The 16,052-nt window shown below is 45.0% G+C and overlaps 2 non-coding genes across 2 annotated transcripts; both read left to right on the top strand.

Annotated features, from left to right (window-relative positions):
* Positions 1–8,669: 8,669 nt before the first annotated feature.
* Positions 8,670–8,741, top strand: trnah-gug. Its single transcript has one exon. It is a non-coding gene; the product is annotated as a tRNA-His (tRNA).
* A 5,801-nt stretch (positions 8,742–14,542) lies between these two features.
* trnah-gug lies at positions 14,543–14,614 on the top strand. Its single transcript has one exon. It is a non-coding gene; the product is annotated as a tRNA-His (tRNA).
* The last annotated feature ends 1,438 nt before the right edge of the window (positions 14,615–16,052 follow it).

Genomic DNA, 16,052 nt, shown 5'->3' with positions numbered 1-16,052 from the left:
ATCCGGCGGGAATGTTTGGTCGTCTAAATGTTTTTATACAGTATTTCATTCTCCTCATAATACGTCTCGACAGGGTTGCTGTTTGGAATAAGGCTACAGGTTTCCAGCCAGCTAGCGCTCAATGACAATGTGTAAAAAATAATGCATCATTAAACTATAAACAGATATTAAAACTTGTTTACATGTGTCGTATTAATTACAGAAACAGAGGTATAGCCATTTAACTGGATTCAGACTTTTCTTTTTTTAATTGCAACGTTTCTCTCACTTTGGTAAATTACCCACACTGCCTCGTATACCTATGCAGCCAGCAAGCCTAGGCACATTCTTATCCTAGGTTACTCCTCCTCTCCCCCCATTTTGACTGCTAGTTAGAGTGGTTATGGTTGGAGCTTCTAGCAGGGATGAGGTCAATGTCTCTGGGTAGGTGAACCTGGTCTGAAAGCATTTTGTATTATTCTTTATGTAAATCAGAGACACTCCATGTAGTATGATATGTTATGTTTCGTACGGTATGTATTAATTTGTGGTTGTCCATCAACCATTTCGTATGATATGTTACGAATTACAATTCGTATTATATGTTATGAATTTGCTAAATGTACAATATGTTACAAAATTTGCAAAACAAATAATATGTTACGAATTCTAGCTAGCTGGCTAATGTTAGCTAGGCTAGGGGTCAGGGGGTAAGGGTTAGGGTTAGGTTTAGGTGTTCGGTTAAATGGTTAAGGTTAGGGGGAGGTTTAGCTAACATGCTAAGTAGTTGAAAAGTAGCTAAAATGCTAAAGTTGTCTGTGATGAGATTTGAACTCAGAACCTTTGGGTTGCTAGACATTCGCCTTATACGCCCACCCACCCATCCATCCATCCATCCACCCACCCACCCACCCATCCATCCATCCATCCACCCACCCACCACCCACCCATCCATCCATCCACCCATCCATCCATCCATCCATCCACCCACCCACCCACCCATCCATCCATCCATCCATCCATCATCCATCCACCATCCATCCATCCACCCACCCACCCATCCACCCACCCATCCACCATCCACCCATCCATCCTTCCATCCACCCATCCATCCATCATCCATCACACCCACCCACCCTCCCATCCATCCATCCACCCACCACCCACCCATCCCACCCACCCACCCACCATCATCCATCCACCCACCCCCCACCACCCACCCCCACCACCCACCCACCACCCACCTCCATCTCCATCCACCCACCCACGTCCATCCATCCATCCATCCATCCACCCCACCACCCACCATCCATCCACCCACCCACCACCCATCCATCCTCCTTCCATCCACCCCACCACCCACCCACCCACCCATCCATCCATCCATCCACCCACCACCCACCCACCCACCACCCATCCATCCACCACCCACCTCCATCCATCCATCCATCCATCCTCCATCCATCCATCCATCCATCCATCCACCCAGTCCACCCCCCATCCATCATCCATCCATCCACCCACCCACCCATCCATCCACCCATCCATCATCCATCCATCCATCCATCCATCCATCCATCCATCCATCCATCCATCCATCCACCGACCCATCCATCCATCCATCCATCCATCCACCCATCCATCCATCCATCCATCCACCCACCCACCCATCCATCCATCCATCCATCCACCCACCCACCCACCCATCCACTCATCCATCCATCCATCCATCCACCCACCCATCCATCCATCCATCATCCATCCACCCACCCATCCACCCACCCACCCATCCATCCATCCATCCATCCATCCACCCATCCATCCATCCATCCATCCATCAATCCATCCATCCATCCATCCATCCATCCATCCATCCATCCATCCATCCATCCATCCATCCACCCATCCATCCATCCATCCACCCATCCATCCATCATCCATCCAGACCAAACCATCTGTCTTATGTAACCATGCCAACTGTAACATATCATACTAATTTCAGCGTCCCGGTTTTACGTTTATGAGACCAGGCTATCTGTACTTTACTATTTATATTTTAGACAACTTTTACTTTTACTTCACTACATTCATAAAGAAAATAATTTACTTTTTTACTCCATCCATTTTCCCTGACACCCAAAAGTAGTCGTTCCATTTTGAATGCTAAGCAGGACAGGAAAATGGTCCAATTCATGCACTTATCAAGAGAACATCCCTGGTCATCCTTACTGCCTCTGATCTGGCAGATTCACTGAACACAAATGCTTCGTTTGTAAATTATGTCTGAGTGTTGGAGTGTGCCCCTGGCTATCCGTAAATTAAAAAGGAAAATACTATTGTGCCGTTGGGTTTGCTGAATGTAAGGAATTTCAAATGATTTATACTTTTACTTTTGATACTTAAGTATATTTTAGCAATTACATTTACTTAGCTAACCTTTTCACAATCTTTAACGCCAGCCATGTTTAAAATTCCTTACACCAATCAACCTCCACAGACTCATCATATGACTACATGAGCAAGCGGCCCTCGAGTCACTACCTTCAGCAAAACAGGAATTTCTGTTAGGAGTGAGGATTTCTCTACCCCAACGCCCATCCCAAACTCTTTAATTTGTCTGAAAAGTGTATCATTTCTTTTGTTCCTTGTTGTGTTTGAGTTAGACAAACCACCCCTGTGCAGTAAACATTTTAAGCGTACAAACACACACACTCAGATTCACATGCAAGAAATGTTAGTCTGCTGACTGGTTAATGCTCTAGAGGAGACGGTGTTGGCCCCAGTGACACCACTTGGATTATTTGAGAAACTGTAGAAATACCCCGGGGGTTAGCCATAATCATGACTTTGTGGCTGTGGTAACTAGTGACGACCCCGGGTGAGAAGTGGGAGATTCAAAGGAGCAAAAGAAGCAGTAATTTTATATTTCATTAAACAATGCCATCTACGACCAGTTAAAACGACAAGGAAGACCAAGACATCGGTGTAAGGTAATATTATTTACTGTGTATTAGCAAGTCCATGTTTCTTGTTTATGGCACAAATGGTTTTGCATGACTGTTAACATAGCTAACGTTAGCTAGCTAACTAACTAGACAAGAGATGCGAAAAGGAAAATAAAATAAGTAGCAAAAATGAGTGATAGTTCACAAAAGTGGTACTGTAAATGTTCATGTTACAGAATGACCTCGGAACGATACACAGTGTTTTGAGCACACTCACTGATCACTCCCTTGGTCCCAGATCGGTTTGTCCTGTTGGCTGCCATTGGCAAGGTGGCAACTCCTACTGTCATCGGATACTGCTGTTGGCATATGACTACTAGTGCACGTCACCATGAATGAAAAGCCCCTTCTCTCCTGCCGCACTCACAAGCCCTGGTAGCTCGCCGTGATCGTATAGTGGTTAGTACTCTGCGTTGTGGCAGCAGCAACCCCGGTTCGAATCCGGGTCACGGCATTGCGGTACACAATGTCACGGCATAAGGGCTGTTTTGAATGAATAGAGTAGCTAATGATATTTTCAGAAATAATTGTAAATGTCACATCTGGTTTGGCGTGACAATAGTAGTTGGCAAGGCAGCAACAACTAACAGATCTGGAACCAGGACCCCACAATCATCTCAAAATAGTGTGGTACATTAGCTACATTTAGGGACCTCAGCTGTAACTACATGACTGAGACCAATTATGCAATGTGAATGTGATCAAAGCCTACAACCACATATTACCAATCTGTGTGGCATCCTGTGTTGAGCATTTACATTTACATCATTTAGCAGACGCTCTTATCCAGAGCGACTTACAAATTCGTGCATTCAACTTATGATATCCAGTGGGAGAACCATTTTATTTTGTTATTTTTTTGGGGGGGGGGGGGGGGGGGAGGGGTAGAAGGATTACTTCATCCTATCCCAGGTATTCCTTAAAGAGGTGGGGTTTCAAGTGTCTCCGGAAGGTGGTCAGTGACTCCGCTGTCCTGGCGTCGTGGGGGAGCTTGTTCCACCATTGGGGTGCCAGAGCAGCGAATAGCTTTGACTGGGCTGAGCGGGAAGTGTGCTTCCGTAGAGGTAGGGGAACTAGCAGGCCAGAGGTGGATGAAGGTAGTGCCCTCGTTTGGGTGTAGGGTCTGATCAGAGCCTGAAGGTAAGGAGGTGCCGTTCCCCTCACAGCTCCGTAGGCAAGCACCATGGTCTTGTAGTAGATGCGAGCCTCAACTGGAAGCCAGTGGAGTGTGCGGAGGAGCGGGGTGACGTGAGAGAATGATAGGAGAGACCATGTGAGGATATGACAGAGCCATGTGACTTGGTGTATAGAGAGAATAGGAGAGGGCCTAGAACTGAGCCCTGGGGGACACCAGTGGTGAGAGCACATGATGCCAAGATGATGCCAAGATGGCATAGCAGTACGGTCGTGTTCTTTGTTGTGTGTCTGTGTAAATAGCCTGTTTTTTGTATTTTTTTGTATTTTTCGTACATAATTCCCTATCACACTTTTCATCCTTCTACAAAATATACTTTCCTGCAACCCGCCTCACTCAATGTGGAACGGATTCTATTATTGACTTACCTTTTATCTAGAATCTCCAGTTGAAACTAGCTAGCCAGCTAACTAGCTACTTGCTATTAGCCACCGTTAGCGGTTTTCAGCCAGAACATCGGATTTTCTGCCGGAATAACTGAATCACTGGACATTAACACCAGATCGCAACTAGCTAGCCGCAACCGAATTGGATGTTGCTGTTTGGCTAATCACCACTGCCCCTGAAGCAAGCACCAGTTAGCCTTGAGCCAGAACCATATCCCGGCTATCTACCTCTCTGTCTACCGGACGGGAGTAGCCAGCTAACTAGCTACTTGCCATTAGCCACCGCTAGCGGTTTCTCACCATTGTCCGTGGCCTGCACTACCTACCAGCCAGCTCTAGCCTGGACTATTGCTGTTCACCGGACCTTATGATAACAGCTATACAGCTGATGCCTGCTGGACTGTTCCTTTATACGGTACCGCATCCTGTTTATGTTTAGCCTCAGCCCAAACTTTGTCGTCATTACCAGCTTTTGTCTTAGCTCTCTCGAATTACACCTGTGATTGCTTTATGCCTCTCTCCCATGTCAATATGCCTTGCTTATTGCTGTTTCGCTTGTTTCTTATTGTACTATTTCACTGTAGATCCCCCAGCCCAGCTAAACCTGCCTTAGATAGCTCTTTTGTCCCACCCCCCATACACGCGGAGACCGACTCAATCGGTGCCTCCAGTGATGCTATCTCTTTCATCGTTACCCAACGCTTAGGTTTACCTCCACTGTACTCATATCCTTCCATATCCTTTTCTGTACATAATGCCCTGAATCTATTCTACAACGCCCGGAAACCTGCCCCTTTTTTTCTCTGTACCCAACGCACTAGAATACCAGTACTTAAAGCCTTTAGCCATATCCTTATTCTACTCCTCCTCTGTTCCTCTGGTGATGTAGAGGTTAACCCAGGCCCTGTAGCCCCCAGTATCACTCCTACTCCCCAGGCGTTATCATTTGTTGACATCTGTAACCGTAAAAGCATTGGTTTCTTGCACGTTAACATCCGAAGCCTCCTCCCTAAGTTTGAGTTATTCACTGCGTTAGCACACTCCGCCAACCCTGATGTCGTAGTAGTGTCTGAATCCTGGCTTAGGAAGGCCACCAAAAATTCAGACATTTCCATCCCCAACTACAACATTTCCCGTCTCTATAGAACTGCCAAAGGGGTGGGGTTGCAATCTACTGTAGAGATAGCCTGCAGAGCTCTATCGTACTATCCAGGTCTGTGCCCAAACAGTTTGAGCTTCTACGTCTAAAAATCCACCTTTCCAGAAAAAAGTATCTCACTGTTGCCGCTTGCTACAGACCCCCCTCAGCCCCGAGCTGTGCCCTGGACACCATATTTGAACTGATTGGCCCCCATCTATCCTTAGAGTTTGTACTGCTTGGTGACCTAAACTGGGATATGCTTAACACCCCGGCTAACCTACAATCTAAACTAGATGCCCTCAATCTCACACAAATTATCAACGAACCTACCAGGTACAACCCTAAATCTGTAAACATGGGCACCCTCATAGATATCATCCTGACAAATGTACCCTCTAAATACACCTCCGCTGTCTTCAACCAGGATCTCAGCGATCACTGCCTTATTGCCTGCGTCCGTAATGGGTCCGCGGTCAAACGACCACCCCTCATCACTGTCAACCGCTCCCTAAAACACTTTAGCGAGCAGGCCTTTCTAATTGACCTGGCCCGGGTATCCTGGATGGATATTGACCTCATTCCGTCAGTAGAGGATGCCTGGTTGTTCTTTAAAAGTGCTTTCCTCTCAATCTTAAATAAGCTTGCCCCGTTCAAAAAATTCAGAACTAAGAACAGATATAGCCCCTGGTTCTCCTCAGACTTGACTGCTCTTGACCAGCACAAAAACATCCTGTGGCGTACTGCATTAGCATCGAACAGCCCCCGCAATATGCAACTTTTCAGGGATGTCAGGATCCAATATACACAATCAGTTAGGAAAGTAAAGGCTAGCTTTTTCAAACAGAAATGTGCATCCTGTAGCACTGACTCCAAAAAGTTTTGGGACACTGTAAAGTCCATGGAAAATAAGAGCACCTCCTCCCAACTGCCCACTGCACTGAGGCTAGGAAACACTGTCACCACTGATAAATCTACAATAATCGAGAATTTCAACAAGCATTTTGCTACGGCTGGCCATGCTTTCCACCTGGCTACCACTACCCCGGCCACCAACTCTGCACCCTCCACTGCAACTTGCCCATGCCCCCCCCAGCTTCTCCTTCACCCAAATTCAGACAGCTGATGTTCTGAAAGAGCTGAAAAATCTGGACCCCTACATATCAGCTGGGCTAGACAATCTGGACCCTTTCTTTCTAAAATTAGCCGCTGAAATTGTCGCAACCCCTATTTCTAGCCTGTTCAACCTCTCTTTCGTAACGTCTGAGATCCCCAGAGATTGGAAAGCTGCCGCGGTCATCCCCCTCTTCAAAGGGGGTGACACTCTAGATCCAAACTGTTACAGACCTATATCCATCCTGCCCTGCCTTTCGAAAGTATTTGAAAGCCAAGTTAACAAACAGATCACCGACCATTTCGAATCACACCGTACCTTCTCCGCTATGCAATCCGGTTTCCGAGCTGGTCATGGGTGCACTTCAGCCACGCTCAAGGTCCTAAACGATATTATAACCGCGATCGATAAAAGACAGTACTGCGCAGCCGTCTTCATTGACCTGGCCAAGGCTTTTGACTCTGTCAACCACCGCATTCTTATTGGCAGACTAAATAGCCTTGGTTTCTCTAATGACTGCCTCACCTGGTTCACCAACTACTTCTCAGATAGAGTTCAATGTGTCAAATCGGAGGGCCTGTTGTCTGGACCTCTGGCAGTCTCTATGGGGGTGCTACAGGGTTCAATTCTCGGGCTGACTCTATTCTCTGTGTATATCAATGATGTTGCTCTTGCTGCTGGTGACGCTCGGATCCACCTCTACGCAGACGACACCATTTTGTATACATCTGGCCCTTCATTGGACACTGTGTTAACAAACCTCCAAATGAGCTTCAATGCCATACAACACTCCTTCAGTAGCCTCCAACTGCTCTTAAACGCTAGTAAAACTAAATGCATGCTCTTCAATCGAACGCTGCTGGCACCCGCCCACCCGACTAGAATCACTACTCTCGACGGGTCTGACCTAGAGAATGTGGACAACTACAAATACCTAGGTGTCTGGTTAGACTGTAAATTCTCCTTCCAAACTCACATTAAGCATCTCCAATCAAAAGTTAGATCTAGAATCGGCTTCCTATTTCATTTACGTCATTTAGCAGACGCTCTTATCCAGAGCGACTTACAGTTAGTGCATACATTATTCTTTTTTTATTTTCATACCCCATGGGAATCGAACCCACAACCCTGGCGTTGCAAACGCCATGCTCTACCAACTGAGCTACCTCCCTGCCGGCCATTCCCTCCCCTACCCTGGGCCAATTGTGCGCCGCCCCATTGGTCTCCCGGTTGCGGCCAGCTACAGCAGAGCCTGGATTCGAACCAGGATCTCTAGTGGCACAGCAATGCAGTGCCTTAGACCACTGCGCAACAAAGCCTCCTTCACTCATGCTGCCAAACATGCCCTCGTAAAACTGACTATCCTACCGATCCTTGACTTCGGCGATGTCATTTACAAAATAGCCTCCAACACTCTACTCAGCAAATTGGATGTAGTCTGTAGAAATACCCGGGGATTAGCCATAATCATGACTTTGTGGCTGTGGTAACTAGTGACGACCCCCGGGTGAGAAGTGGAAGATTCAAAGTAGCAAAAGAAGCAGTAATTTTATATTTCATTAAACAATGCCATCTACGACCAGTTAAAACGACAAGGAAGACCAAGACATCGGTGTAAGGTAATATCATTTACTGTGTATTAGCAAGTCCATGTTTCTTGTTTATGGCACAAATGGTTTTGCATGACTGTTAACATAGCTAACGTTAGCTAGCTAACTAACTAGACAACAACTTGGCAAGGTGGCAACTCCTACTGTCATCGGATACTGCTGTTTGCATATGACTACTAGTGCACGTCACCATGAATGAAAAGCCCCTTCTCTCCTACCGCATTCACAAGCCCTGGTAGCTCGTCGTGATCGTATAGTGGTTAGTACTCTGCGTTGTGGCCGCAGCAACCCCGGTTCGAATCCGGGTCACGGCATTGCGTTACACAATGTCACGGCATAAGGGCTGTTTTGAATGAATATGGGAGCTAATGATATTTTCAGAAATAATTGTAAATGTCACATCTGGTTTGGCGTGACAATAGTAGTTGGCAAGGCAGCAACAACTAACAGATCTGGAACCAGGACCCCACAATCATCTCAAAATAGTGTGGTACATTAGCTACATTTAGAGACCTCAGCTGTAGCTACATGACTGAGACCAATTATGCAATGTGAATGTGATCAAAGCCTACAACAACATATGACCAATCTGTGTGGCATCCTGTGTTGAGCAGCGTGGTACATTCCATTTATGCACCTCTGCTGTACGTGACCTGAGTCAGTGTTGAGATCAGTGACTAGCTACAGCACTACGGTCTCTGTTGTGTTGGTCTAGCGTGGCTAGTGGAGACGCCCTGTAAGATGGCACCATCGTAGACATAGAGCTTCTAGAAGGGGGAAAGGCCATCAGACCACACTAATGTTCCCGAGTGGAGCAGAGAAGAGCAGTCTCAGTTGAATGACCAGTCTTGAAACCTGACTGGTTTGGATCAAGAAGGTCATTCTGAGAGAGATATACAGGAGAGTTGGCTAGAGACGGCACGCTCAAGAGTTTTGGAGAGAAAAGAAAGAAGGGATACTGGTCTGTAGTTTTTGACATCGGAGGGATCGAGTGTAGGTTTTTTGAGGAGGGGTGAAACTCTCGCTCTCTTGAAGACGGAAGGGACATGGCCAGCGGTCAAGGATGAGTTGATGAGCGAGGTGAGGTAAGGGAGAAGGTCTCCGGAAATGGTCTGGAGAAGAGAGGAGGGGATAGGGTCAAGCGGGCAGGTTGTTGGGCTGCCGGCCGTCACAAGTCGCAAGATTTCATCTGGAGAGAGAGGGGAGAAAGATGTCAAAGCATAGGGTAGGGCAGTGTGAGCAGGACCAGCGGTGTCATTTGACTTAATAAATGAGGATCGGATGTCGTCAACCTTCTTTTCAAAATGGTTGACCAAGTCATCCACAGAGAGGGAGGAGGGAGGAGGGAGGAGGGAGGAGGGAGGAGGGAGGGGGAGGAGGATTCAGCAGGGAGGAGAAGGTGGTAAAGAGCTTCCTAGGGTTAGAGGCAGAGGCTTGACATTTAGAGTGGCAGAAAGTGGCTTTAGCAGCAGAAACAGAGGACGTTGTTAGAGCTGGCCCTAAAGGTGATATTCTTCTTTTAGGAGAATATAACAGTACTCCAAGTGCAACTGTTGAGAAGTTTGTAGCCCCAATGCCATTTTAAACTATAAATGTAATAACATATATATAATACAACTATGTCAAGATGTTACTATTCCCTCTGCTAGAATAGACTGGAATGCAGCCCTAGGACAAGAGATCTGGAACAAAGTCTTGTTGTTGTCTGGCAAATATTGTATATCTAATCAGGTGAAATAAGTATCATACAAACTCATTCATAGAATCTACCCTGTAAAGACCTTTATTGTACACAGATTCCAAATAGCTCTTGATAACAAATGTGTATTTTGTGGTTGTGACCCAGAGACTCTTGACCATTTCTTTTGGGACTGTTCTTATATCAGAAGATTTGAGTGAGTTAGAAGATTTTATTTTAAAAGAAACCACTATTAATGTTTAAGACTGATATTATGTTTTATTTTGATCCAAATGATACGGACCCTGATTTAACTTTCATTGTTAATTTTTCATGGAAGATTCTTTATTTTACTAGACACTCTCATCCAGAGCGACTTACAGTTAGTGAGTGCATACATTTTTTCATACTGGCCCCCGTGGGAATCGAACCCCACAACCCTGGCGTTGCAAGCACCATGCTCTACCAACTGAGCTACAGGATACCTTTATCCATAACATGAAGAGGGCGGAGAACAAATCCCTCTTCACATTGTTTGAGATAGAATTGAAATATTATTTCGAAATTATCAGTAAGTGTAAAAACAAAAAGCAATAGGTACGAAAAAACGTTTTGACAAATTGAAAATGTATCCCGATATGAAATACCCGTCTGTTAGGTTTATGTACTCTTGTTTGTATATCTCTGTTTTTGTATTAGTTTTGTTCATAATAATACAAAATAATAATAATAATAATAAACAAAAATCATAACACTGCTACTTCCTGTGTGGTCATCAACATGCGACGAAACTGGGAGAGGGTTGTTACTAGTTAACCCACCCACAAAGTCAAAATTGTGTATCATAAAGTTTCGTTAAAAAGATTGCTCCTTGGTCTTCATTTAAGGTTAGGCATAAGGTTAGTAGTGTGGTTAAGGTTAGGTTTAAAATCAGATTTTAAGAAGAGAAACTGTAGAAATACCCGGGGTTAGCCATAATCATGACTTTGTGGCTGTGGTAACTAGTGACGACCCCCGGGTGAGAAGTGGGAGATTCAAAGGAGCAAAAGAAGCAGTAATTTTATATTTCATTAAACAATGCCATCTACGACCAGTTAAAACGACAAGGAAGACCAAGACATCGGTGTAAGGTAATATCATTTACTGTGTATTAGCAAGTCCATGTTTCTTGTTTATGGCACAAATGGTTTTGCATGACTGTTAACATAGCTAACGTTAGCTAGCTAACTAACTAGACAAGAGATGCGAAAAGGAAAATAAAATAAGTAGCAAAAATGAGTGATAGTTCACAAAAGTGGTACTGTAAATGTTCATGTTACAGAATGACCTCGGAACGATACACAGTGTTTTGAGCACACTCACTGATCACTCCCTTGGTCCCAGATCGGTTTGTCCTGTTGGCTGCCATTGGCAAGGTGGCAACTCCTACTGTCATCGGATACTGCTGTTGGCATATGACTACTAGTGCACGTCACCATGAATGAAAAGCCCCTTCTCTCCTGCCGCACTCACAAGCCCTGGTAGCTCGCCGTGATCGTATAGTGGTTGGTACTCTGCGTTGTGGCCGCAGCAACCCCGGTTCGAATCCGGGTCACGGCATTGCGGTACACAATGTCACGGCATAAGGGCTGTTTTGAATGAATAGAGTAGCTAATGATATTTTCAGAAATAATTGTAAATGTCACATCTGGTTGGGCATGACAATAGTAGTTGGCAAGGCAGCAACAACTAACAGATCTGGAACCAGGACCCCACAATCATCTCAAAATAGTGTGGCACATTAGCTACATTTAGGGACCTCAGCTGTAGCTACATGACTGAGACCAAATGTGAATGTGATCAAAGCCTACAACCACATATGACCAATCTGTGTGGCATCCTGTGTTGAGCAGCGTGGTACATTCCATTTATGCACCTCTGCTGTACGTGACCTGAGTCAGTGTTGAGATCAGTGACTAGCTACAGCACTACGGTCTCTGTTGTGTTGGTCTAGCGTGGCTAGTGGAGACGCCCAGTAAGATGGCACCATCGTAGACATAGAGCTTCTAGAAGGGGGAAAGGCCATCAGACCACACTAATGTTCCCGAGTGGAGCAGAGAAGAGCAGTCTCAGTTGAATGACCAGTCTTGAAACCTGACTGGTTTGGATCAAGAAGGTCATTCTGAGAGAGATAGCAGGAGAGTTGGCTAGAGACGGCACGCTCAAGAGTTTTGGAGAGAAAAGAAAGAAGGGATACTGGTCTGTAGTTTTTGACATCGGAGGGATCGAGTGTAGGTTTTTTAAGGAGGGGGCGCAACTCTCGCTCTCTTGAAGACGGAAGGGACATGGCCAGCGGTCAAGGATGAGTTGATGAGCGAGGTGAGGTAAGGGAGAAGGTCTCCGGAAATCATCTGGAGAAGAGAGGAGGGGTTAGGGTCAAGCGGGCAGGTTGTTGGGCAGCCGGCCGTCACAAGTCGCAAGATTTCATCTGGAGAGAGAGGGGAGAAAGAAGTCAAAGCATAGGGTAGGGCAGTGTGAGCAGGACCAGCTGTGTCATTTGACTTAATAAATGAGGATCGGATGTCGTCAACCTTCTTTTCAAAATGGTTGACCAAGTCATCCACAGAGAGGGAGGAGGGACGGGAGGAGGAGGATTCAGCAGGGAGGAGAAGGTGGTAAAGAGCTTCCTAGGGTTAGAGGCAGAGGCTTGACATTTAGAGTGGTAGAAAGTGGCTTTAGCAGCAGAAACAGAGGACGTTGTTAGAGCTGGCCCTAAAGGTGATATTCTTCTTTTAGGAGAATATAACAGTACTCCAAGTGCAACTGTTGAGGAGTTTGTAGCCTCAATGACATTGTAAACTATAAATGTAATAACATGTATATAATACAACTATGTTAAGATGTTACTATTCCCTCTGCTAGAATAGACTGGAATGCAGCCCTAGGACAAGAGAACTGGAACAAAGTCTTGTTGTTGTCTGGCAAATATTGTATATCTAATAAGGTGAAAGAAGTATCCTACAAACTCATTCATAGAATCTACCCTGTAAAGACCTTTATTGTACACAGATTCCAAATAGCTCTTGATAACAAATGTGTATTTTGTGGTTGTGACCCAGAGACTCTTGACCATTTCTTTTGGGACTGTTCTTAAGTCAGAAGATTTTATTTTAAAAGAAACCACTATTAATGTTAAAGACTGATATTATGTTTTATTTTGATCCAAATGATTTGGACCCTGATTTAACTTTCATTGTTAATTTTTCATGGAAGATTCTTTATTTTACTAGACACTCTTATCCAGAGCGAATTACAGTTAGTGAGTGCATACATTTTTCATACTGGCCCCCCGTGGGAATCGAACCCACAACCCTGGCGTTGCAAGCACCATGCTCTACCAACTGAGCTACCTTTATCCATAACATGAAGAGGGCGGAGAACAAATCCCTCTTCACATTGTTTGAGATAGAATTGAAATATTATTTCGAAATTATCAGTAAGTGTAAAAACAAAAAAGCAATAGGTACGAAAAAACGTTTTGACAAATTGAAAATGTATCCCGATATGAAATACCCGTCTGTTAGGTTTATGTACTCTTGTTTGTATATCTCTGTTTTTGTATTTGTTTTGTTCATAATAATACAAAATAATAATAATAATAATAATAAACAAAAATCATAACACTGCTACTTCCTGTGTGGTCATCAACATGCGACGAAACTGGGAGAGGGTTGTTACTAGTTAACCCACCCACAAAGTCAAAATTGTGTATCATAAAGTTTCGTTAAAAAGATTGCTCCTTGGTCTTCATTTAAGGTTAGGCATAAGGTTAGTAGTGTGGTTAAGGTTAGGTTTAAAATCAGATTTTAAGAAGAGAAACTGTAGAAATACCCCGGGGGGTTAGCCATAATCATGACTTTGTGGCTGTGGTAACTAGTGACGACCCCGGGTGAGAAGTGGGAGATTCAAAGGAGCAAAAGAAGCAGTAATTTTATATTTCATTAAACAATGCCATCTACGACCAGTTAAAACGACAAGGAAGACCAAGACATCGGTGTAAGGTAATATCATTTACTGTGTATTAGCAAGTCCATGTTTCTTGTTTATGGCACAAATGGTTTTGCATGACTGTTAACATAGCTAACGTTAGCTAGCTAACTAACTAGACAAGAGATGCGAAAAGGAAAATAAAATAAGTAGCAAAAATGAGTGATAGTTCACAAAAGTGGTACTGTAAATGTTCATGTTACAGAATGACCTCGGAACGATACACAGTGTTTTGAGCACACTCACTGATCACTCCCTTGGTCCCAGATCGGTTTGTCCTGTTGGCTGCCATTGGCAAGGTGGCAACTCCTACTGTCATCGGATACTGCTGTTGGCATATGACTACTAGTGCACGTCACCATGAATGAAAAGCCCCTTCTCTCCTGCCGCACTCACAAGCCCTGGTAGCTCGCCGTGATCGTATAGTGGTTAGTACTCTGCGTTGTGGCCGCAGCAACCCCGGTTCGAATCCGGGTCACGGCATTGCGGTACACAATGTCACGGCATAAGGGCTGTTTTGAATGAATAGAGTAGCTAATGATATTTTCAGAAATAATTGTAAATGTCACATCTGGTTGGGCATGACAATAGTAGTTGGCAAGGCAGCAACAACTAACAGATCTGGAACCAGGACCCCACAATCATCTCAAAATAGTGTGGTACATTAGCTACATTTAGGGACCTCAGCTGTAGCTACATGACTGAGACCAAATGTGAATGTGATCAAAGCCTACAACCACATATGACCAATCTGTGTGGCATCCTGTGTTGAGCAGCGTGGTACATTCCATTTATGCACCTCTGCTGTACGTGACCTGAGTCAGTGTTGAGATCAGTGACTAGCTACAGCACTACGGTCTCTGTTGTGTTGGTCTAGCGTGGCTAGTGGAGACGCCCAGTAAGATGGCACCATCGTAGACATAGAGCTTCTAGAAGGGGGAAAGGCCATCAGACCACACTAATGTTCCCGAGTGGAGCAGAGAAGAGCAGTCTCAGTTGAATGACCAGTCTTGAAACCTGACTGGTTTGGATCAAGAAGGTCATTCTGAGAGAGATAGCAGGAGAGTTGGCTAGAGACGGCACGCTCAAGAGTTTTGGAGAGAAAAAGAAAGAAGGGATACTGGTCTGTAGTTTTTGACATCGGAGGGATCGAGTGTAGGTTTTTTAAGGAGGGGGCGCAACTCTCGCTCTCTTGAAGACGGAAGGGACATGGCCAGCGGTCAAGGATGAGTTGATGAGCGAGGTGAGGTAAGGGAGAAGGTCTCCGGAAATCATCTGGAGAAGAGAGGAGGGGTTAGGGTCAAGCGGGCAGGTTGTTGGGCAGCCGGCCGTCACAAGTCGCAAGATTTCATCTGGAGAGAGAGGGGAGAAAGAAGTCAAAGCATAGGGTAGGGCAGTGTGAGCAGGACCAGCTGTGTCATTTGACTTAATAAATGAGGATCGGATGTCGTCAACCTTCTTTTCAAAATGGTTGACCAAGTCATCCACAGAGAGGGAGGAGGGACGGGGAGGAGGAGGATTCAGCAGGGAGGAGAAGGTGGTAAAGAGCTTCCCTAGGGTTAGAGGCAGAGGCTTGACATTTAGAGTGGTAGAAAGTGGCTTTAGCAGCAGAAACAGAGGACGTTGTTAGAGCTGGCCCTAAAGGTGATATTCTTCTTTTAGGAGAATATAACAGTACTCCAAGTGCAACTGTTGAGGAGTTTGTAGCCTCAATGACATTGTAAACTATAAATGTAATAACATGTATATAATACAACTATGTCAAGATGTTACTATTCCCTCTGCTAGAATAGACTGGAATGCAGCCCTAGGACAAGAGAACTGGAACAAAGTCTTGTTGTTGTCTGGCAAATATTGTATATCTAATAAGGTGAAAGAAGTATCCTACAAACTCATTCATAGAATCTACCCTGTAAAGACC

The sequence above is a fragment of the Coregonus clupeaformis genome, unplaced genomic scaffold (genome assembly GCF_020615455.1).
Source record: "Coregonus clupeaformis isolate EN_2021a unplaced genomic scaffold, ASM2061545v1 scaf0059, whole genome shotgun sequence".
In the NCBI taxonomy this organism is placed as follows: Eukaryota; Metazoa; Chordata; class Actinopteri; order Salmoniformes; family Salmonidae; genus Coregonus; species Coregonus clupeaformis.
Note: the sequence above shows the minus strand (reverse complement) of the source record. Positions and strands in the feature narration are given on the sequence as shown.